General features: G+C 33.4%; 1 protein-coding gene across 2 annotated transcripts in view; it reads left to right on the top strand.

The window, feature by feature from the left end:
- LOC113232009 (dentin sialophosphoprotein-like) overlaps positions 1–23,753 on the top strand; it is a 144,031-nt gene that overhangs the window by 69,543 nt on the left and 50,735 nt on the right. Inside the window, exon 1 of one of the 2 annotated variants that reach the window (XM_026466629.1) lies at positions 4,201–4,522. The exons of the other annotated variant lie outside the window; for it this stretch is intronic. The gene's annotated coding sequence lies outside the window, so the exon portion shown is untranslated. Of the gene's footprint in view, positions 1–4,200; positions 4,523–23,753 lie in introns of those variants that run through there. 2 annotated transcript variants of the gene reach the window in all.

Raw genomic sequence — 23,753 nt, forward strand, 5'->3', positions numbered from 1 at the left:
CACACACACACACACACACACACACACACACACACACACACACACACGCGCGCACGCACGCACGCACACACGCACACACGCACAGACGCACACACGCACACACGCACACACGCACACACGCACACACGCACAGACGCACAGACGCACAGGCGCACAGGCGCACAGACGCACAGACGCACAGACGCACGAATCTTCATGTGTGAACAGCCACCCTTAGAAGTGGCATTTCTTCAAAATTAAATGAGGTACCCTCTTTCCAACAAAAAAAGAATCATCAAAATCGGTTCACAAATACCGGAGTTATCGCGTAACATACATACAAATAAAACGTACAGTCGAATTGAGAACCTCCTCCTCTTTTGAAGTCGGTTCATTAATAATTATAAGTAGAGTAAAGTTGTCTTCATTTTTACGGCTAGGGTTGGCTAGAAGAAATGTCTTGTAGAGATAAGCTCACCTTTGTATACGTCCTTTGTAACATGTGTTTTACGTGTCTTTTTGCAATAAAGAATTTATATAACTTATATGTAATTTGCACAAAAATAATTGAATATCATAGTAGTAAAACATCGTGATATTCAATAAAGTTAAATTATATGTAAGTAATTTTTTTTTACTTTGTTATAGTTATATAAAATTGTCTGCCTTATTATAACGTATAGTTAGAAATATATATAACGGGTTTTTCAACAAGAACTCTGTTTTGTAAATCAAAATAAAATAATAAATTTAGATGACAATTATTCAAATTTTTTTGGCAATTATTCATTTTTCATTCATGAAAAATGATATCTGATATATGTCCACCACGACCACAATTACAGATGTCGATTCTTTCATCAAAGTTTTTAACCACCTTTTGACAAAATGGTGGGTCTATTTCGTTAATCACTTCACGGATTTTGAGTTTTAAGGCTGCAATCGATTCGATTGGCTCCGTTAGACTCTGTCTTTAAGATAACCTCATAAAAAATAATCCAGCGGTGTTAAATCACATAATCGAGCTGGCCACTCTAGGGATGGCAAACTAGGGGATGAGTGGCTTTTGAGGTCGGTTTTTTTAGTACTCTGTATTGAGATTAAAATTAATCAACCATAATATTAGAAGTCTGTATGTATATAATCAAGAGCATGTGAAGTGTGACACTTATCCAACTCTATGCCGCTTACGATAAAAACGGTCCAAAGTGTCAAGCTTGATGTGCTCTTGACTGTACACTGAGTGATTCACTGATTAGTAATAGAAATATTTTCTTTAATAAATTCTTGAACCCAAGTATTAATTTATGTCATCATTATGCAGCTTTATTGATAAAAGGTCAAATACTAAAGTAATCATTTCATTTAATTTATAACTTATTCAAAGGCGTTTAATTTACGACCATAATCCTAAATAATTTCCGTCGTTTACGCCTACGTTGTTGAAGAAATGTTTTGTAAAAGGAAAGGTATCTGTTTTTTTTTTAAGAATTAATTGACAGTTGCTGGCTCCTCCTCAGAATGCGACGTGTAATAGACTTAGTATTTTTAACCGACTTCAAAAAAAGAAGGAGGTGCTTGATTCGACTGTATTTTTTTGTATGTATTACGCATTTACTCTTTTATTTTATTTATTTGTGAACCGATTTTGATGATTCTTCTTCTTTGTTGGAAAGAGGGCACCTCAGTATTAAAAGTAAGTTGTAAATATTCCATCTCTAAGGGTGGCAAACTAGGGGATGAATCAGGTTTCCACTTTCCAGCAACCGGATCCAATAAAACTTGGCAAATAGATGTAATTCAACTTAAAACTTTTAACTCCAGAATGTGACATCTTAGTATTTTCGGAGAGAATGTTGAAAATTTGAAGAAAATGTCTCGCTCAACGATGTCTCTGCCCTTCTTGTCATAAACAACTCATTGGCATTTTGGTAACTTTCGAGATATTGACACCTGAAGTTTTCTTTTTTCTTTGAACAACGTTAATTACGCTGATTTTCCTTAACTATGAAACTGAAACTAAATAAGATATTAAAAACCGACTAGAGGGGGTTGAAGATCTCGGTTTGCTGATTCCACATACATATGTTAATAACTCAATTTCGGTAAAACGTCTATTACCTTGTTTATGCAAAGATGGCAGATCTATGTACCAGCGTACTAGATGCGGATTTCAATACAAACACTGTATTCCATTCCATTGACTTGCGGTGCCGGCGCAACACTTCATTTTGTTCGTTGTCGAAACGTCCAAGATATCGGACGCAGATGCGAAGTAATTTACATGTGTGTGTGTTGTGTTGTTCACAGTTCGCTATTTTGTTAATTGTGTAAACATAAATTTAACAAATAATAAACAACACACACAGACATAGCCCCGTACTAGGCAAACTTTGTGTCGCGGGTGCTATGGACACACAACAACAATATAGACAACCACAAATTACATCCAAACTCACGAGTGAAATAAATGTAGATCATATGAATATTTCTTCCGGCCCAGGAATCGAACCCTGGACCTCTGCGTGGGAATCCAGCAGTGTAAATATTGTAGTTTTTGATTAATTAATTAAACCCGCCGCGCTCCCGACCCGCACCCGCTCTCTCTGTGTTACACGCTTTATTTTCTTACAATATTAGAAGCATGACTGCAGTGGCGCGTTTGTGGTACTTCTACAAGCATCTAGTTTGAAAGCGCCCTTAGTTTTTGTGAACGTTCATTATCTATGGTAGGTTGAAGTCTTTGGTCTCGTTGATGTCTTACATACGAAAAAAACGTTCTACAAATAATTTTCCTTTTCCTGTTTAGTAACAATTTTAAGCTAACGGAATAAACGTAACTGTAAGGTGTACGACATGCAAAACGACCACATTGTCATATGATACCTGGTTTCGTTTGCCAACAAAGCACCATGACGTACGCGTACGAATATAATCATTTCAATACAAAAGTTGCGAATCTTCACGTCTCACACATAACGTTCTTGATTTCATGACCTCGAGGCCTGTACAAGGTTTCATCTCGCGTGTATCTATGCGAGATGAAATAAAAATCTTTACTATATTAATTGACAATAAAAAACTGAAGTAATAAAATTGATATAATTAAAAAAACTGTTTTTGCCGCAAAAAAAACGCGTTATGGTCACGGGTCTGGCGCGAACAGCAGCGCAAAGTGGTATTCTTCGAACACGTCAAACCGTACAAAATATGTAAACTTCAAATGTAAACCCTATACGATTCACGTAAGGCACAATTTTCAACAAAGAATTTTGACAGTTTGTCTAACTCTAGCTGCGATTAACCGTGCCAACAATTTTATTAATCGTGAATTTAGGCATAGACTATCGTTTCGAGTGTTCCAATAAGTGAACAGTTACATGTGTGCGTGGGCGTCCTCCTACGTGCATTTCTTGCACACAAACAAAAGAACCATTCTTTTCCGAACGAACTTGTTCTATATACAAAAGTGTTTTACCTCGCACTGTTTGGTCTAGTTCGCCTGTGCAAGTTCATTGTTCGGCAGTTGTTCAGATTTCGAAGCAGTCGTAAACGCCAGGCGCTCTGAGGGGCTTTTTTGTGGCGAAGTTTGGCCCTCGGCTGAGGTAAAGCGTTTTTGTCGACCGTGTGCCGGTCGCTTACGTCATTTTGCTCTTCGACCGCGTTTTGTTGTTGGCGTTGAGACGCGAGGTGAGTCACGTTGTTAGTTAGCTTAAAAGTCGATATTGTTTATCGATAAGTAAATAAACTAAGCAATAAATCACCATACAATGTTTAGAGCACAATTTCGTCTCTTTTATTGATTACAAAATAGGCGCAATTTACCTATTATTCCATGGGTACATTTTATGCGGGTAAGTTTTTACATAAGATAGGTTTTATTGAATGGTTATTGTACTTTTGTTTAAAAATAATATGTCCTCTCAAATGTATTACAAAGAATCTGGTAATATATTCAATTCAAAATACACTCAAAAAGTAAACCTTATATCAAAAGAGCTAAGGTGCAAAAAGCACATAATGAAACGTTGCGTATCAAATAAGATGCAAAAGTAACCTTAGTGTTAATAAGTACCTAGTGCTAAAACAATATAACTTCCTCCACTATCAGCACGCTAAGCTGTAAGAAACAAAACTGAAACCATAACCAGCAACGTCGATAAAATAAACAATCGAGTCGAGCGCAGCTCTGAAGCTGGCGAGCGCAACAGTCGGTCGGCCGGTACCCTAGCACATCCGTTTGCGCACTCAGGCCTGCGCCCGCACTCAACCCTTCCAACGAATTAAAGAATCGAAATCCTGAAACAAAAGACATTCGATACCAAACCGTCTTTTTGTTTTAAAAACATTCGAAATACGAACACTGAACGACGCGAGTTTTTTATTTCTTTACCGTTATTGTAATTGCCAAACAATAACAACTGTTACTTTACCGGCCAGTTACATCAAACTTTTCGTGTTGTTTATAAGTGAAGTGAATTGTGAGCATTTGGACGCCTTAAATGAAGCCACATAAGGAAGCCCTATCGAAGTTTACTAAAATGTAAGTAGGTATCAGATACCTGTAATTGGATAGGGATTAGTCGACATTACGTGTGTAATAATAATAAGACTTAAAAACTTTTTCAGTAAACGAAAGGCGATTTTATAGTATAAAGTGATAAGCAAAGGCTTGTGAACTTACTTTAGTAGTTTTGTCCTGAAAGGGCTTCTGCAAGACATCACCATAATGCGGAAATGAAATGAAAAAATACAATGAACGTTGTTTCATAACAATTTTTCATTCTCAAAAACACTATAATATTTTAATAACCCGTACTATTAATTAAGTAGTTATTGCTATCTTAGGTTTGGTCTTTAGAGCCTTTTGAAGTTTTACTGTTTGTTTCGGTCACTCTTTCTGTTACTCTATAGTATTAATTTTTGTTATATTTTTATATACATATGTACTTATGTAAAATAATGTTTTTAATTGAAGAATAGACATGGAAGTGTTTTTAAATAGCCTTAAATACATGTTAGAGCGATTGAATATGAAAGTGCAAATATTTTGTATGAAGTCTGGATATACAGGTTGTAATTGTTGAGTGTGCCCTGGCGATTATTCCGTAAACACAAGAGATGTATTTTGAGTTTTATTTTAAAAAGTTATTAATGCTGTTTTAGTAATTACGTAACGTACTTCCGATATCAGTTTAAAGGTTTTTAATATATTTTATATATACGGCACAAGCGTGCCGTAAACAATTACACCCTGTATATTTATTTGTGTTATGACGTCAGTGTAAAACTATAATATCTTGTGCGCTGTACTTCTCGGAGCAAAATTTTTTATTTATAAAAGTATTGAAAAACAAAAATAAGAGATAATAAACTCAATCGGATACCGTTTACAATACCTATATTGTTGACGGTTTCGGTGTTAGGTGTTAGGTGTAAAGTGTGGGCGTTGGATAAGGAGGTTTGATTCCCGGTAGGACTAATTTGGGAAATGAACTTTTCTAAATTAGCTCTGGTCTGGGGTTCAGGATAATGCCCGGTAAAGTAAATTCCGTCGCTTTAATACCCGTAATCCATGTAGTTCCCTAGGTTAAGACTACATAATTGGTGTGATTGAAGTACGAATGAAAGTCTGCAGTTGCACATATACCTACCATATCATATTTTAGTGCAAAACACCTTGATTTGGACACAGATTAAAAAAAACCTTTGTATAAAAACAGGACCGTGACACACAACTGCCAGTACAACTTAGAACAATCGTTATAATGAAAAAAGATTTTTGTGCCATTTACTACATCGATGAATAAATTTCATACTTTATCAAATTTTGTGTAAAATCCATTCGTCACGGCACAGGATGATGCAAAGGTTACAACCGACACGATGGGTTATTATTGTTCTACAAGATGATCTAATAAAATTTCTCTTTTAGTAAGATGTGAATTCAAGAAGAAAAACAACTTACGCCGACAGACACGCGAATATAAAAACTACATTATGTATGGGTTTATCTTAACGGAAAGCAAATTAATGTACAATAACCTTGATTTATATTGTGCCGGATTTTTATTTTCCATGTCGTAAAAGTAGTGTTAAGATGGCTGGAAAACGATTGATATTCAATCTGAAATAATGTGTCAGCAATTTCACTAGTTACCGGCTATCGAACTAGAGAATTTCCATTACACCATTAGCGTTGCCCAAATCTCCAAAAACCGAAACAATTTACAAAATGTACCTATCCGATCCTGAAACTGCCATATAAGATTACTTGCTACTTTCTTACTAAATAAAATTAACTAAAAATATTTTTACTTTATTGAAGTATTTTATAGTTTTTTTGTTTGTTTAAGAGCAATATATTGTGTACTTATTAAATTCGTATTTAGTGAGCATTTGTTGCGCCTTCAATTAATTATAATAATCTTGAAGTTTATCCTGTAACACGTAGGTTGCCTGGGAAAGATTACCATCTAGCAATAAGGCCGCCTGTTGTACTGTCTTTTGTTTGTTCTTGTGTGCAATAAAGAATATTTATATAGTATTGTATTGTAATAACATTTTTAAAACTGACCTTTGCAATTGCAAAAAATACGAAATTTCGAATAACATCAGAAAACTCTCTGAATTAGTCATGGGAAAAGAATTCTAAACACAATGTTAACGCAACAACAAATCGTATAGGTATCAATCTGTATTTTAAAATCTAACCTGTAAGTAACAGGAACTAATCTCCTCTAAACAGAGTATTGGGCCGGCCGGTCATTGGGCAATGTACGCATTTCACATATCCTCAGTTTTGTAAAAAAAATCCTTCATGCAAATATCCCTACATTGTTTTCCTACACCTAATATCTTCTTATTTCCAAATGCACAAGGTACTAGTTTACGCAATACATCCTACTTATGAGCCCATAGAGACGTTACGACTTAATAGTGTAGCAATCATGGTATTTCCTACATAATGTACTTACTGCCATATACTACTTAAACCCTCATTCGTACAGAACTATCGCGGCCATCGGTGCGTTCTACAATAGAACCCACAAAATTAGTTTCATTGCACACTAACATCACCACTGTACCTTTACGCATAGGAACTACAATAGCTTAAAACACTTCCTATTCAAATGGCATGCTTGGTGTAAGATTTACTATAGAAGTGTAATGTACGTAGGAATATTTTAGATTATTGTACAAACAAACATTAGTTGTTTACCATTCTCATCATGTAAGGACTATTGACAGTTCACAACTTAGTAATCTATATGTATACAAATTAGTTAATGATATTGTTTTCTCTCAAGAACATTCTCGAAATGTGTACTTTAATCTCACTCAGGATTTGGTAACGATATAAAAGGGCCCTCTCCTTGTTAGGATGACACAGTTAACTTTAGTATACCAAATAGTCTAGTCGTATGTAAGTTTATATTGTAGTACTCGTAATAAATAATTACTTGTGAAAACGCTGTCTGTTGGTTGTGAACATCTCGCCGAAACCCCGAACATTACATAATTGGTGTCAGAAGTGTAGGATCGAATCCTGACGACGGGAAAAATCGCGAGTTCTTCGTGCAGTGTTTCGAGTATTTAAGCGTAAGTTCGCGAGTGTTAAAAGGCGCGATCACGTAGTAGTTCGTCTACACTACTCTACAATTGTACGACAAGCAGCCAGCTCACTTCGGTGAAGCCCTTACAAGTAACGAAACGAGTTGACCACTGGGGTCCAGCAGCAGTATCCACGGTTCTTCAATAACATCGGTTATTACCGTTGTCTCCTGCATACTGAGGTCCATCTACGGTTAGTGTCCACGGTTCTTCGATAACATTGGTTATCACCGCTGCCACCTACATCAAGAAGATTTAGCGGACGACAAGACTCCATAACTAGGTATATTAATTAATTTTTTACTGTCCTGTGTAAGGTATATTAAGTAGTATAATTTAAAAATGGCCACGAGTACTGAAACTTATATAGAAATAGGCCTCGCAGAACGAATGCTCAACGAATACGATGGTAACAAGGCAAATCTACATGTGTTCATAGACAATTGCAACAACGCGTATAGACTCTTACATCCTAACTACAGAGTCGCATTTGTGTCAGTAATTTTATCAAAAATTAAAGGAAATGTTCGATCGACTTTATTAAATAGATCATTTAATTCGTGGGAAGATCTCAAACAACATCTTTTAGAGAATCATTCTGAACGACGGACATTTGCTCAATGGCAGCTTGAATTAAACTCTTGTAGACAAGGTCACAACGAATCCATTTCAAGTTACTCAAATCGAATTGAAAATTGCTATATAAAATTAATCAAATCTCTTGATCCAAAACTAAGTAAAGAAGCTCGTAATGCAAATACTGAGTTATTAAAAAACCAAGCTTTAAACATTTTTATAAGTGGGCTTAACCCTCAACTACATATTCTTTTAAAGTCGCAAAAACCAGCAACTTTCGAAGAAGCAGTTTCAATAGCAATATCTGAAGAGCAAGAAATGAAGTCTAGACAAGAAATGACATCAAGGCATTTCGATCAAAGACAAAAAAGGTGTACTCATTGTCAAGCCCTAGGACATTTAGCTTTTCAATGTAGGAAGAATCCAGTAATAAGATCAATGCAAACGGACAAAATCCCTGTATGTTTTAATTGTAATAAAAAAGGACATATGGCACGCGATTGTTGGCATAAACAAAATACCAACAACAGAGGTCCTGCTTTGCCTAACAATTATAGTCAGAATTACAAAAACAATAGTAAAAATAATTTTCAGAGATTCAACTCAGGAAATAGAAACAATTCTAGAATGGTTGAGCCATCTCAGGAGTCTTTAAACTCCACAGGTCCAAAGACGGCGGCCAGTCAGAGGACCATGTAAAAGATTCAGGTCGAGTAATGTTGATAGATAACGGAATTTCTTGTTATATAAATTTAGATATGACGGAATTGAAATTAGGAAAAGGAAAATTTTTAATCGATACCGGAGCAGAAGTTACTTTAGTAAAGATAAACGAATTAAAGGAAGATACTTTGGTACATGAAGACAATAAATTAAAATTGAAAGGAATAGATAATGATGCAACACCTATCGAGACCTTAGGGTACTCACATCTGACATTCCATATAGGCGAAAAACGAGTTGTCCATACCGTTTTATTGGTCCCTGGTAACTTTCCTATTGAATGCGAAGGTGTCATAGGTAGTGATTTCATGCAAAAGACTCATGCTATAATAGATTATCGGAATGGTATAATGGAGATGTTAGGACATCGTTTCGAAATAGATTATAATAATAAAATTTTGAAGGAACCAGAATTCGATGTGGATTCAGAATTCGGTAGCGATTGCGTGATACTAAAATCATTTGAAGATGACTTACATTGTGAGAAAATGAAAGTAAGTAAAAATTCGAAAAGTAAAAATAGGAAGAAATTAAGAAATAAAAAGGAAAATAATCATTTAAATAAGCGTGAAGAAAAGACAATTGAAAGAAAAAATAATAATGATGATATTAAAGAAAAATATAAAGATAGTAAAGAAGAATATAAGGATAACAAAGAAGATTATAAAGATAATAAAGAAGATGATAATTATTATGTTGTAATAGAACCAAGATGTGAGAAAGTAATATCAGTGAATATAATAAATTCAGAATTAGATGAAGGAATAATTCCAGAGAACACAAAATTATTAGAAGGTGTTTATTTATGCCCAAGCATAGTCAAAGTTCAAAATAAGAAAGCATTATCAGTATGTTTGAATACTACGGAAAAGGAAATTAAGATAAGGAATGTGAGAATCAAAATAGAACCATTAGAGGATATAGGACGTAATGAGATTGTAAAAATAAACAAATGTGTTAATGATACATCGTTTGAAAAGGATCGTTTAGTAAAATTAGAACAAGCATTGAGAATAGAACATTTAAATGACGAAGAAAAGAAATCACTGATAGCGTTATGTAAAGAATATAACAACATTTTTCACTTAGAAGGTGACAAATTAACATGTACAAGCACCGTGATGCACGAAATTCCAACAAGTAGTAATATACCAATCAATACGAAGTCATATAGATATCCAGAAGCTCTTAAAGAAGAAGTTAATGAACAAATAGGAAAACTTTTGAAGGATAACATAATCAAACCCTCGAATAGTCCTTGGAATTCACCAGTATGGGTAGTACCAAAGAAAATGGATGCATCTGGCAAGAAAAAATGGAGACTTGTCATTGATTACAGAAAGCTAAATGAGATTAGTATAGGTGATGTATATCCATTACCACAAATAAATGACATTTTAGATCAACTTGGTCACAGCAAATATTTTACGACTTTAGATCTAGCCTCTGGGTTCCATCAAATCAAAGTAGACCCAAGAGATCAAGCAAAAACAGCATTCAGCGTTCCGTTAGGTCACTACGAATATACACGTATGCCTTTTGGATTAAAAAATGCACCAGCAACGTTCCAAAGGTTGATGAATAACGTTCTTACTGGCTTACAAGGAATAAAATGCTTTGTATATCTTGATGATATTGTCATTTATGGAAATTCACTACAAGATCATAACACAAAACTGAAGGAAGTATTTGACAAATTGAATGAAAATAATTTGAAACTACAACCAGACAAGTGCGAATTTTTGAAAACTGAAGTAATGTATTTAGGTCACTTGATCACTCAAAACGGAGTTAAACCAGATCCAAAGAAGATAGAAGCAGTTAAAAATTATCCAGTACCTAAAAACCCAAAAGACATCAAAGGTTTTCTAGGATTAGCGGGATATTATCGGAGGTTTATAGACAATTTTAGCGAACTTAGTCAACCATTAACAAAGTTACTAAAGAAAAATGAACCTTTTAATTGGACAAGTTTACAACAAAATTCATTCGAAATCTTGAAGTCAAAATTATGTGAGGAGCCAATATTACAGTATCCCGATTTCTCAGAAACATTCAATCTAACTACGGATGCGAGTAATTATGCTATAGGAAGTGTTTTATCACAAGGACAATCACCGAATGATCTTCCTATTGCTTATGCAAGTAGAGTTTTAAACAAGAGCGAAGTAAACTATTCTACAACAGAAAAAGAGTTATTAGCAATCGTGTGGTCGGTAAAACATTTTAGACCGTATCTTTATGGGCGCAAATTTCGTATTATCACAGATCATAAACCTTTAACATGGTTAATGAATGTAAAAGACCCAGGATCCAGACTAGTAAGATGGAGACTTCTTTTAGAAGAATATGATTACGAAATAATCTACAAACAAGGGAAATTAAATCAAAACGCGGACGCATTGAGTAGAATAAAACCGGACGAGGAAGGCAATATTCGAGCCGTGACAAGAAGTACACAAACTTATGCAACATTTTTAAAGGAGATGGAAAGGAAACCTATTTTATTTAATAAATTGAATGAGACCAATAACTCATTACCAAAAAACTCAAACAGAGTAATATTTTCATCTTGCGATTTAGACGACAAATATAATTCTAAATACGAATACTACATAGAAAAACTGAAGTCATACAAACCTAAACAATATGATGTCTTGAAGTTAGAAGATCCAGAAAAGAACTGTCTATATTTTATGTTCCCTAGAATCAACTATTGGGACCATGTAACATATGAAGACTTATTCGAAAATTTAAAAAATTTAAAACACGAGTTATGTAAAGATAAAGTAGAAGTAATTAATTTTGGAGGATTTTCATGTTTTCAGTTAAAATGGCATAAGATAAGAACAATGCTTAGATATTTATTTCAAGATACAGACATTGTTATCAACATTTTTCATGACACGGTCATGACTCCAAAACAAGGGGATATACCACGTATTTTAGAAGAAAATCACTCAAATCCAATCTCAGGTCATATAGGTTTTCACAAAACATACAAGAAAATAAAATCAAATTACAAATGGGAATCAATGAAAAAAGATATAAAAGAATTCGTAAAAAACTGTAGTTCGTGTCAAGAAAACAAATTAGATAGAAAGAAGACAAAACAACCTATGGAGATAACGTCAACTTCAACAGAAGCCTTTGAAAAAGTTTCGCTAGATATAGTTGGGCCTCTGCCCGTAACAGAAAGTGGAAATAAATATATTCTAACTCTTCAGGATGATTTAACGAAATTCTCTCAAGCTTTTCCTTTGCAACAACATGATGCCGAAACTATAGCAGACTGTTTTGTTAGAAACTTTGTATGCAAATTTGGTATACCTGATATCCTTTTAACAGATAAAGGAGCAGATTTTACTTCAACATTAATCAAAGAAATATCGAAATTACTCAAAATGAAGAAAATAAATACTACAGCATATCATCCACAAACCAATGGAGCATTAGAAAGAAGTCACTCAACGTTGGCGGATTATTTAAAACATTATGTAAACGAAGATCAATCAAACTGGGACAAATGGATAGACTTTGCAATGTTTTCATACAATACTAGTGTTCATACATCTACGCAGTATACACCTTTTGAATTGATTTTCGGAAATAAAGCAAAGTTACCAACCGCGATAGTTAGACAACCTGAATTTAAATATTACTATAATAATTATTTAGACGATCTTACATTAAAACTTAGGAAATCTCGACAGTTAGCGCGAGATAAACTAATAAGTTCAAAATTAACTAATAAATTGATTTATGATAAGAAAAGCAAAGAAACTCAATTTAAGATAGGAGATTTTGTATATTTGAGCAATGAGCAAAGAAAATCTAGGAAATTATCACCTTATTGGTTAGGACCATTTGAAGTAATCGAAATTAATTCTCCTGTAAATGTTACAATAAAAACCAATAAAAATAAGAAATTAAGGATCCATTCTAACCGACTGAAACATGCGTTTGTTTCAGGATGACGATGGTCATGGTTACAATTCTTGAACTTCTCATCATAACCTATGGAATTCAAGCAAGTAGTTTAGATACGTATAATATAAGTAAAATAGAAAAGGGAGGTATATATTTTGAACATTTAGGGAAAGTTAATCATTATGATAGTGAATGGACTTTGATAAGTTATTTAGATATTTCTGATATACATAAGAAAATAGATATTATCGATAGAACTTATAGCAAAACTAAAGAAATCTGTCTTCACCAAAAACTTAGTAACTACTCTTTATGCGATACGTCATTTGTTATACTCAATCAAATAATTCCACAGCTTTATACCCAAGAGAACGTATTAAAGGAATTAACTGGTAAAATCGGTAACGTTCGTAGAGTCAAACGATCATATGTAGATGGAATTGGAAAAATATTTAAGGTGTTATTTGGCACTTTGGATGTTGACGATGCCAAGCGTTACGATGAAGCAATTAGTAATTTAGATAACCACGAGCATGATATTTTATCTTTGTTAAAAACGCAAACAAATGTTATTAAAACTACGATTTCGAATTTTAATAACACTCTTACGGATCTATCTAAAAATGAGCGTATTTTCCATAAAAATTTAGATATTCTCTCTAGTTATACTCAGCGAGTTAATACAATTTTATTTGATGTAAATTTGAAACAAGACATAGACGAACATTTGTCTTTATTAATTTTAATTACTACAGAAGTAAATAATGAAATTGCAACAATTATAAATGCTATACTTTTTGCAAAAAACAATGCTTTACATCCAATGATTATTACACCAGAACAGTATATAAATGAATTAAGGAAAACCGTAACACATTTGCCTACGCAAACTAAGTATCCATTGAGACTTTCGATTAGTGAAGTATCGGAGTTGTTGTCACTAACTAAACTAGTGTCATATTACATGAATGATAAACTTGTATTTTTGATTAAAACTCCTTTGACAACTCAAACAAATTATGAATTGTATAATATTATGCCTGTACCAATTAGGAATTATGACAACACTTTTGTGTTTATATTACCAAAAGAAAAGTATTTTATGATTTCAAGTAATAAATTGCACTATGCCTACTTCGAAGATTTGAAACATTGTAAGAAATTATATCGTAGTTATATTTGTAAAATGAATTCACCATTATATTCAGTACATGGTAATCCTACTTGTGAAACAGAATTAATGTTTGGAAATATTAAAGTACCTCAACAGTGTGATACTAGAATAGCTTATATAATTAATGAGCAATGGTACAAAATGCACAATGAAAATGATTGGTTGTTTGTTCTACCACATAAGACTGTTGCAACTTTGAGCTGCAGAAATAAGGAACCAATTGATTTTGATTTAATTGATACTGGTATTTTGTCAATCGTAGAAAGTTGTAAATTGTATACAGTTGAAGTTATACTTCAAACAGAAATTAAAGGTCTGACAAGTGAACATAATTCACTTTTACCTTCTTTAGATTTAATAAACGATGATTGCTGCAAGAAAATAAAAGATAAAAATATGTCAAAAATTGAATTTATACCATTGAGGTCACATGACAAGTTAGACTTAGAAAGTTTAAATATAGCAAGTCATAAATTAGATAAAATTGATGAACTAATTTCCAGCTTAGAGAAAGAATCTATTTATAGTAAAGTCACTAATAATGTTTACTTTGTTTATATAATAATGTCAATTTTAAAAATTCTAGCTTGTTATTTAGTGTATAAAATAGTAAGATATATTTGTAAAAGAAAATTCTTTTGTACAAATATAGGAAGACATTTAGCTTTAGAAGATACAAGAAATTGTTGTTCTCGAATAACTAATTGTATTACATTAAGGGTTTCAAATTCAAGAAATGATATAGAACTTGAAGAAGTTCCATCGACATCTAATATAAGTTCAGAGAATGTAGAAACACCGTTACGTAGGAGTAGTAGAATTGCTCAATTAAAAATAAACTAAGGATAATTGTTAAATTTGATGTATAATGTATGAATAGTAGAGTTGCTGAATGAACTAAGAAATAATTGTGAAATTGAATTTATAATGTTTAAAATTTAATTATAATGTTTTGAATAAATTAGAATTAATAATGATTTAAAGATAAGGATAAAGTTAAGAAAATGTATTGTTAATAAGTTAAGATTATGTATTTTTGAAAAACAATGGTATTGTCTTTCTTAACGAGGGAGGATTGTAATGTACGTAGGAATATTTTAGATTATTGTACAAACAAACATTAGTTGTTTACCATTCTCATCATGTAAGGACTATTGACAGTTCACAACTTAGTAATCTATATGTATACAAATTAGTTAATGATATTGTTTTCTCTCAAGAACATTCTCGAAATGTGTACTTTAATCTCACTCAGGATTTGGTAACGATATAAAAGGGCCCTCTCCTTGTTAGGATGACACAGTTAACTTTAGTATACCAAATAGTCTAGTCGTATGTAAGTTTATATTGTAGTACTCGTAATAAATAATTACTTGTGAAAACGCTGTCTGTTGGTTGTGAACATCTCGCCGAAACCCCGAACATTACAGAAGTAGAAAGTCTAAATTGATAAAATCTCCTCTAAAATTACTCATTGTGACCGCAATGGGATAAACGTATTTACTTGCTGTATAAATAATGAAAACATTAGATTTCGCAAAGTTTTAAATGTTGATTTTGTCCATCAACACGAACAGTTTTTTTCAAGTTTAGAGTGGCCCCCTGGTCTTAGTTAAGTTATTGGTATTAGTAAGTAGAATCAATTTATAAAATATCGCAAAATAACAGAAATATCATCATGTATATAATGTATTACAAAAGACCTATTCCACAAAGATTCGCGTGTACTATCACTTAACATTTTACATAAACTCATGCCTTCTAATAATATGTATCATAATATTTTATTAAAGGTCAAAAAGCTTAGGTAATTGCTGGGAAGGGGAGGTTAAATGGCTTAATCAATTTTTTAAGTATAATACATTCTTGCTTAAACCTAATAAATCGATGAGATCTCTCAAAAACTTTATTTATTCATTCGAAAACATTTTTTTTATCAAGACCTTCAAAACAGACAATAATTTTTCCTCAAAAGTATTTGTTTCATTTTGGAATAAAATAAAAACATTGTGGCCAGATTTTTTACTAACGGACGATTGATAGTAGAAATAGATTATAAATTTATTATGTTTTTTCATCATAGAGCCATTTCATTCACTGCTGGGTATAGGCCTCCCAAGTTTTTGTGCCACTCCCCACGGCCCTGGACTCCTACTCCCGTTCTCCGACGCTTGCCATGTCGTTTGCTTGTTTCACGTCAAACACCAAATATATAATATTTATTGGTCGATAAATAGGTTACTGAAAGGTTGACATTAAATGACTTTAACGAATACCTGTGTTGTTAGGTTTTCGCGATTGTAAGTGAAGTGCGACATTGTAAGTGAAACTATTTTTTCGGATCTAAAATTGCGTATAACCAATTTTTCCAAACATACCAGCCATGACTTACTGACCTGGCGGAAGACGCATCATGCGAATGAAGCTTCATACTTTACATTGTCTTTTAATTTATTTAACAGTAATTATTTCGGGCGGATGTTGGACGGAGAACGGAGTTAGTTAGACCCCTAGTAAATAGCCCGATACGTTTCCTTAAAATAGCAAATATACGCGATTTTATATCCTAAAAAATAGTTTAAATTTTCGCCTTAAATGTCTTTTTCTTTTGTCCTTCCAATGAATTTTTTATAAATAATACTCTAAGGTTCTCCCAAACTTCATAAAAGTTCATCAAGAGTTTAATAATATAACGCTCATGGTCGAAGAAGGTTCACAACCCTCGGAAGACGTGTGAAGTCCCCACCCACATGGGACCAGCGTGACGAACTATGACCTAAACCCCCGCCTGAGAGGAGACCCGTCTCATGCAGTGGGACGTGTAAATGGGTTGATGATATATGTAACATAATATATTATATTACAACAATATAACCACATAATAATAAATATATGTAAATACTATAGTTTGTATGCTTAACACTGACTATCCATTACAAATCAGACAAACAAAAAGAAACAATAAGAGAAGAGGCATAGTTACATAAACAGATGCTATCCAGTTGAATTAACTGCTTGCCACATTATTTTATTATATGATTACAATATTATAATAGAAATTTTGTTATTATATAATGATAATAAACATAATTTATTTAATATACAAGGTGACCAATTCATAATGGCCTAATTTTTTTAGTCCAATATTTTCCAGGTCTTTATTTAAACGCAACATACTCGTATGTTCCGCGTTATGTCCTTTCATATAGTTGCATTTGTCCAAAATATTTTTGAAGTAAAAATCGAAACTTTCGAAATCGAAAAATTTATTTTTTAATTAAGTACCTAGTTCATGCAACGTTCGTTTCTGAAGATGTTGAAATAGTTACATCGCAATTTTTTTTGTGTATGCTATCCATACTCAATGTAGTTTTTAATACTATTAACAAATTTCTACTACAACATTTTTTATTTATTTTTTTTTTCAATTTTAAATTATCATTCGATGCTTTGAAAGAGTCCACCAAAAAAAGGTGTAAAACGACATTACCATTTGGGAATAATCTCAAAATTAGTCTCAAAGTCACATTTCTTGACAGCTACATGTCTATAGTACTAGCACAGCAAATTGGATTCGATTTAGTGCATTAACTTACAATCTATATTAGGTTTATATGACTAAAGTAGACATTTAACAAAATATACAACTTCTAAATTACTTATTTTCGCGAAATTTTGTTGGTTTTAAATGAATCCTTGGAATATCTTAGACCGAAAAAAGTTTTGGAGCGCTATAAATTGACCACTATGTATATTATAAATAATAATAATAATACAGGTAATAATACACAGGACATAAGGTAATAAATTTTAATTACGAACAGACTTTTGCATAGTAAAATACCCCCGACCCATTCAATAAAAAAAGTCGTAATGTATCTTTATAAAAATACGTATCTGCGAGGGACAACTATCAATTGACTCCAATCGACGCTTTTATTATGATTTATTATCAGTTCCTCTATTAAACAATTAACCAGCTAATTGAAATAATCATCGATCAACGACAAATAGTATTGGTATTAAGGACAATACCAAATATCGAGTTGCCTTCAGCCCCCGTCGCATCCCACGTGTCTCCGACTTAGGCAACGAGCCTTGGATTGCGCCAACGTCTGCTCTTACTTTCATTATCTGTTTTCAATGGTGAATTGATTACAAAGGACATTTGCAGTTCAGAAAACTTTTATCCCCGTGTAATGTAGATATGGCTTTAAAATAGAATGGCAACGTTATTTTGGCAAAAGAAATATATTACATAAGGACAGACGAGACAGACAGAGAAGATAAAAAAACTAGTAAAAACATATTTGATTTCCATTCGTACTAGTGCCTTCGAACACATTGTTTAAGTTAATCAAATGCCGATACCCGTTGTAATTCATACTCAATCTTTTTATATGTATGTCTTTTAATGTTTTTGTTTTTGTACGCATTAAAGTGTATTGGAGCGCCTCTTTGATTTAAACAATGTTTGACCAATTAGACATGGCTGAATAATAATAACGTAATAAACAATTGGTAAGAAACTTTAGTAGTTTCCTGCTTAACGGTTTTCTGCAGGTTATATCACGGAGAGTGTGTGATGGAATTGCATAATTTGATTCCGCCTTCCCCTATCCATAATCGAGGATCTAGACATGGGTTGGGGTTCCACCCCTATGTTGTAGATATTCCCAGGATTCGCACGAAGCATTTCGCTTCCACATTTATATGGCAAGCGGCTAGAGAGTTTAATTCCCTGCCTGCGGACTTATTCCCCGAACGCTATATATAACTTGGACCTTCAAAACTGGAACATAGTAATGCACGTTTTGAAGGGTGCTGGTGAAATTACAGGCACATGGGACTTGTCAACTTATGTCTCAGGGTGACGGGCGCAGTGGCAGTGCCCCTCCGATCTTTGCAATTTAAAGCACTGAGTGGCACTGCAACTGTTATGGGCAGGCAAGTAGCTTAGCATCAGGCGCACGCTTTTATCGTCCCGTCACTGGTTATCATAAGGGTCATAGTGTCGGGGCTACGAGTGTGTGCATTATAAAAAATGAAGTAGTTGAAGAGTTAGGTAGTGTGTACATTGTCCTAGTTGCAGCATCAGAACAAGTTTACCATATAATTGTAATGTCATCGGAATTCCATAAAATACCAAGTTTTTTAAAGTGATACCAAATGACGGTATGAACAAGTGGGCCTGGTGGTAAGCGACACGCCTCTCCATAACAGTTGCAGTGCCACTCAGAGCTTTCAATCGCAAAGATCTGAGGGCCGCTGCCACTACGCCTGTCACCCTGAAACACTAACTTGACATGTGCCCGAGCGCCTATAATTTCACCAGCACCCCTTACCCCCTTCAAAACCGTAATGCCCACAATACTGCTTGGCGGCAGAAATAGGTAATGTGGCAGTACTTTTTTGGACGAACTCTTTCACATGGAATTTTACTGCTACTAAGTCGATACACAAGTGGAAATAAATTAAATATCAATTTTATTACCGAGACCCCTATATCATCTGAGAAAAGAAAGAAAGAAAATGGATTATTTCTTTACCACAATGACACCACAAAACAAAAAAAAGAAAACGAAACAAAACAGAATAATCTCAGTACAAAGTACTAAAAAAACCGACCTCAAAAGTACGTGGAATTACGTCTTAAGTAAGTTTTATTGACATATCCCCTAGTTCTTCACTGTACAGGACTTGACACTGGAGATAGTAAAAATCGGTTCTCACTACTCAAAGTATATTGAGAGAAAAACGCCTTGAATTGGAGAAATAGCAAAATCAACCATTAAAGTAATTGCTCCTAAATTAATGTTATTTATGAAAATGAAGCTTCATGCGTGAACAGCCACCCTTCGAGGTGGATGATTTTCTTCAAAATGAAATGCGACCACTATGGAAGTCCCCCTTTCCAACAAAAAAAGAATCATGAAAATCGGTTCACAAATACCGGAGTTATCGCGTAACATACATACAAAAAAAAACATACAGACGAATTGAGAACCTCCTCCTTTTTTGAAATCGGTTAATAAAAACAAAACATAATCAAAACATTCAACGTAAAACAATAAATAAAAAATTGCGAAACAAAAGCACAAAAAAAAATAAACAAAATGTAAATAAAAAAATTAGATTAAATAAAAATACTGTTCACACAAATAATAAAAAGAACACTAAATATAGAGATACTTTGTGTGGAGCCATCGGCAGTAACATAAGGGTCACAAACTCAGTATTTGCTAACGCAATGCATTCCCAGCACTGATTTTCAGTTAGGACCCTAAGTGAGGTCACGGAAAAAGACATATGATTTATAAACAGTCGAAAGGGTATTCATCAAATATAGTTAAGTACCTTTTTTATCTTGATTAAATTAGCCTCTAAATAAAACAAAACAGCTTTGAGACCGCCGCGATGTCACAGACATACAGATACACATATAAAAGCTTTAAACTTATTACAATTTTTTTTTGCGTCTGGAGTTAAAAACTTGAGTAGTTTTAAAACGTCAAAAATAATAAGAATCAATTTATTTCTTGTTCATTTAAGTTTTCGCAAATGTCACGTACGAAACAAATAATATTTGACATCTACATGCTTTATCACGTGCTATAAATGTACTCGTATAATATTAACATACAAAATTATAATTTGAAGTCAGAAGTAATGCGTTTTATTAAGTTTTTATACAAGCAGGCACAAACACGTACATAGTAAGCCATTTTTCTGTTACTGTTTCTATGTTTTCCATTTTTAATAAATATAGTTCTTTCGCGATTGCTACGCAATAAATCGCGTATAATTGTTTATTTCAAACAAACCAACGTTTTGCATTAACATTTAAGTTCATTTCACATATGCTATGTGTTATGTGTTATGTATATATGCTATATGTTTCCAGTGACGGGAGATTTGAAGTTTCTAAAGGTATGGTGATGTAAAATCGAATGAAAAATATCGATTTAAGTATTTTATCGAGATAATTTGTAACGAAGAGAGAATCGATGTAGTGAATGTAATTTAAGAACAAATAATAAACAAATAAAAATTATTCAATTTTTATGTTAAAAAGTCACTAATAAAACTACACAACAAATAAAATTAACAACAACCAAACAAAAAACTACACAACAAATAAAATCAACAAAAACCAAACAAAAAGTCGTCATCAAAGCATAAAATCAACTGTAATGAAACGAAATTTAAACAATTTCTCTAAAAACATCACGCCAAAAACATGAAACAAAAGAAAACGACCAGCATACAAGGTGTATGCACTCGGGTTGACGCGAGATACACAATAGCCTATTCGATTTGTCGATTTTATGGTGTAAATCTCTATGAATAAAATTAATCACCGCAATTACTTGATCCGCAATCAAGTAATTGGGTGATTTATTTTTATCACTATTCATTTCCTTCCTTGTATTAAGTTTAAAAACTATGTTAAAAATATTTTGATTGAAAAGTCATGTTACGTAATTGAAGACTACGTGTTAGATAAAGATATATGGAAAGACGACATGGCTCCCGAATTCACACAAATTTGATTCAAAGTGTTTTCCATAGCATTTACGTTTATTTGAAAAGAGCAATCCCTAGAGTTTCTCGCTCGTTCTTCTCAGGGAAGTCAGCGTAGTGAACGAGCAGTAGCTTAAATGTGACGTTTCCAAGTGTAAATTTATTTTACCTACGGAACAAATGATTCTTTGACTTTGACTTTGAAAAAGTATATTTACTGTTAGTTACAAATTTGTACATGTGCAACGCAAAAATGGGAAATGTCACAGGACTCATCATATGTGAAATGGACTAGGATTTCGCATTAATATTAGACATAAGTGGTTGATGAATTTACCATCTCAGTCAGCTGTGACCATAGAACCAGTAAAAAGCCCGAAACAATGGTTTGTTTGAAAAAAACAATGTACGCGATTTAGAACCAAAAAAATGCTCATTTCCAATTATCATTGTAATGATTCTTAGATTTCTGTTGCTCTGGTACTCGCAGTGCCCACTGGGAATTTCCTAGATTGATCCCAGGTAATTTTTTGGCCTAGAACATTGTTATAATTTAAACATATTAATTTATTGCTTTATTAGATGATTGATGATGACTTAATTGATTTAAAATATATTTAATAAATCAATTGTGGTGCCATTTTTTTTTAAATAACTGAACCTTTGACCTCCATCTCACCTGATGGAAAGTGACGATTAGGTCGATGATGCAGTATGCACACCTAAATAATGCCTATTCACTCACGCCTTGAAAAGGCCCACTCCTTAGCCGTTCGCCATATAAATGTGGAAACGTAATGCTTTGAGCGAATCGTTGCAATTATCTACAGCCAATGTGTATACGCATTTGATTCACCATATACACTTTTTTCATGCTTTATATCATTTGTTTTGTTATTATGGCAATTTAGATATTATTTTTAACATATATTTTTTAATTATTTATTGTACAGGTAAACACAAATCACATTTAGTAAAACGGAAAACACAAACAAAAGGTATTGCTTATTTGTATAAGAAATTTCTTCCTGCAAACCAAAATACAGGACACAGTAATTATAATAACGTGTTAACGTGCACAACAAAACAAAATTAAATTATGTAATAAAATAAAAATAAAAACAATAGCAAAAATAATCCAAGAAGAACTAACGTTATCACTCCTTGGGTGCCCGAAGATGGAAAGAGACAGTGGGAACGGCCGAGAAGGCGTTGGCGGGACTATCTCGATGAGTTGGATAGGGGGTGATGGGAGATCGCCAATCCTATCAATTCCGTAATTAGTTACTAGTTTATAAGATTTTGCTTATAAAGCCGATTTTTTTATTATTATCAAGTACTTAGTAATGTTTTTTAAACATATCTTACTCAATACGTTATGTACCAATGTAACTGACAATTGATATCTATCTATATACATTTACATGTACTACGTCTACATACACTGCCTCCGTAGCCGAACGGATACCATGCCGGACTGCCACGCAGAGGTCCCAGGTTCGATTCCCGGGCCGGGAGAAATAGTTGTATGGCCTACAATTATTTCTCTCGTGAGTTTGGGTGTAATTTGCGGTTGTCTATGTGTGTGTCCATGGCACCCGCGACACAGGGTTTCCCTAGTGCGGGGCTATGTTGAGTGTGTGCGTTATTATTATTATTATTATTATTATACAAATAAAAGTACTATTTATGTATTACTTGATTCTTGTCATGTTTCTACATAAGCACATGCATTATACATAATTGGTTGTTGTGTTCATTGTACAGTTGGAAACATAATAGTCACCACATCCTTTTCCATATCAATACTAACACTTATTTCAATATTCTATAATAATCTGAAGTCTATTAAAATATATTTGACTTATAGTACGTATTAGCTACGGATCGCTTGTAGTTCACAGTACATTATGTATAAAGGATGGAGCACATAATTTTTCATTTGATTTATAAAATTGCGATGAAGATAACTCTGTGCAAGGTTATTACAGATAAGTACGCATATTACGTTTCAAGCACCAACATCAGTAACTATGAAGGGCATGATTTTATACTTTAAACCTCGAATTTTACTTCCTGTAAGTCCAGCTTACAGTGTGGCCTATATATACGAAAAATTCATCATCATCATATCAGCCGGAAGACATCCGCTGCTGAACATAGGCCTCCTCCAAAAATTTCCAGACCAGGCGATCGGACGCGACATGCATCCACCGGTTACCCGCCGCCTTTA

Source organism: Hyposmocoma kahamanoa, unplaced genomic scaffold (assembly GCF_003589595.1).
Source record: "Hyposmocoma kahamanoa isolate Upper Pololo Valley unplaced genomic scaffold, ASM358959v1 66, whole genome shotgun sequence".
In the NCBI taxonomy this organism is placed as follows: Eukaryota; Metazoa; Arthropoda; class Insecta; order Lepidoptera; family Cosmopterigidae; genus Hyposmocoma; species Hyposmocoma kahamanoa.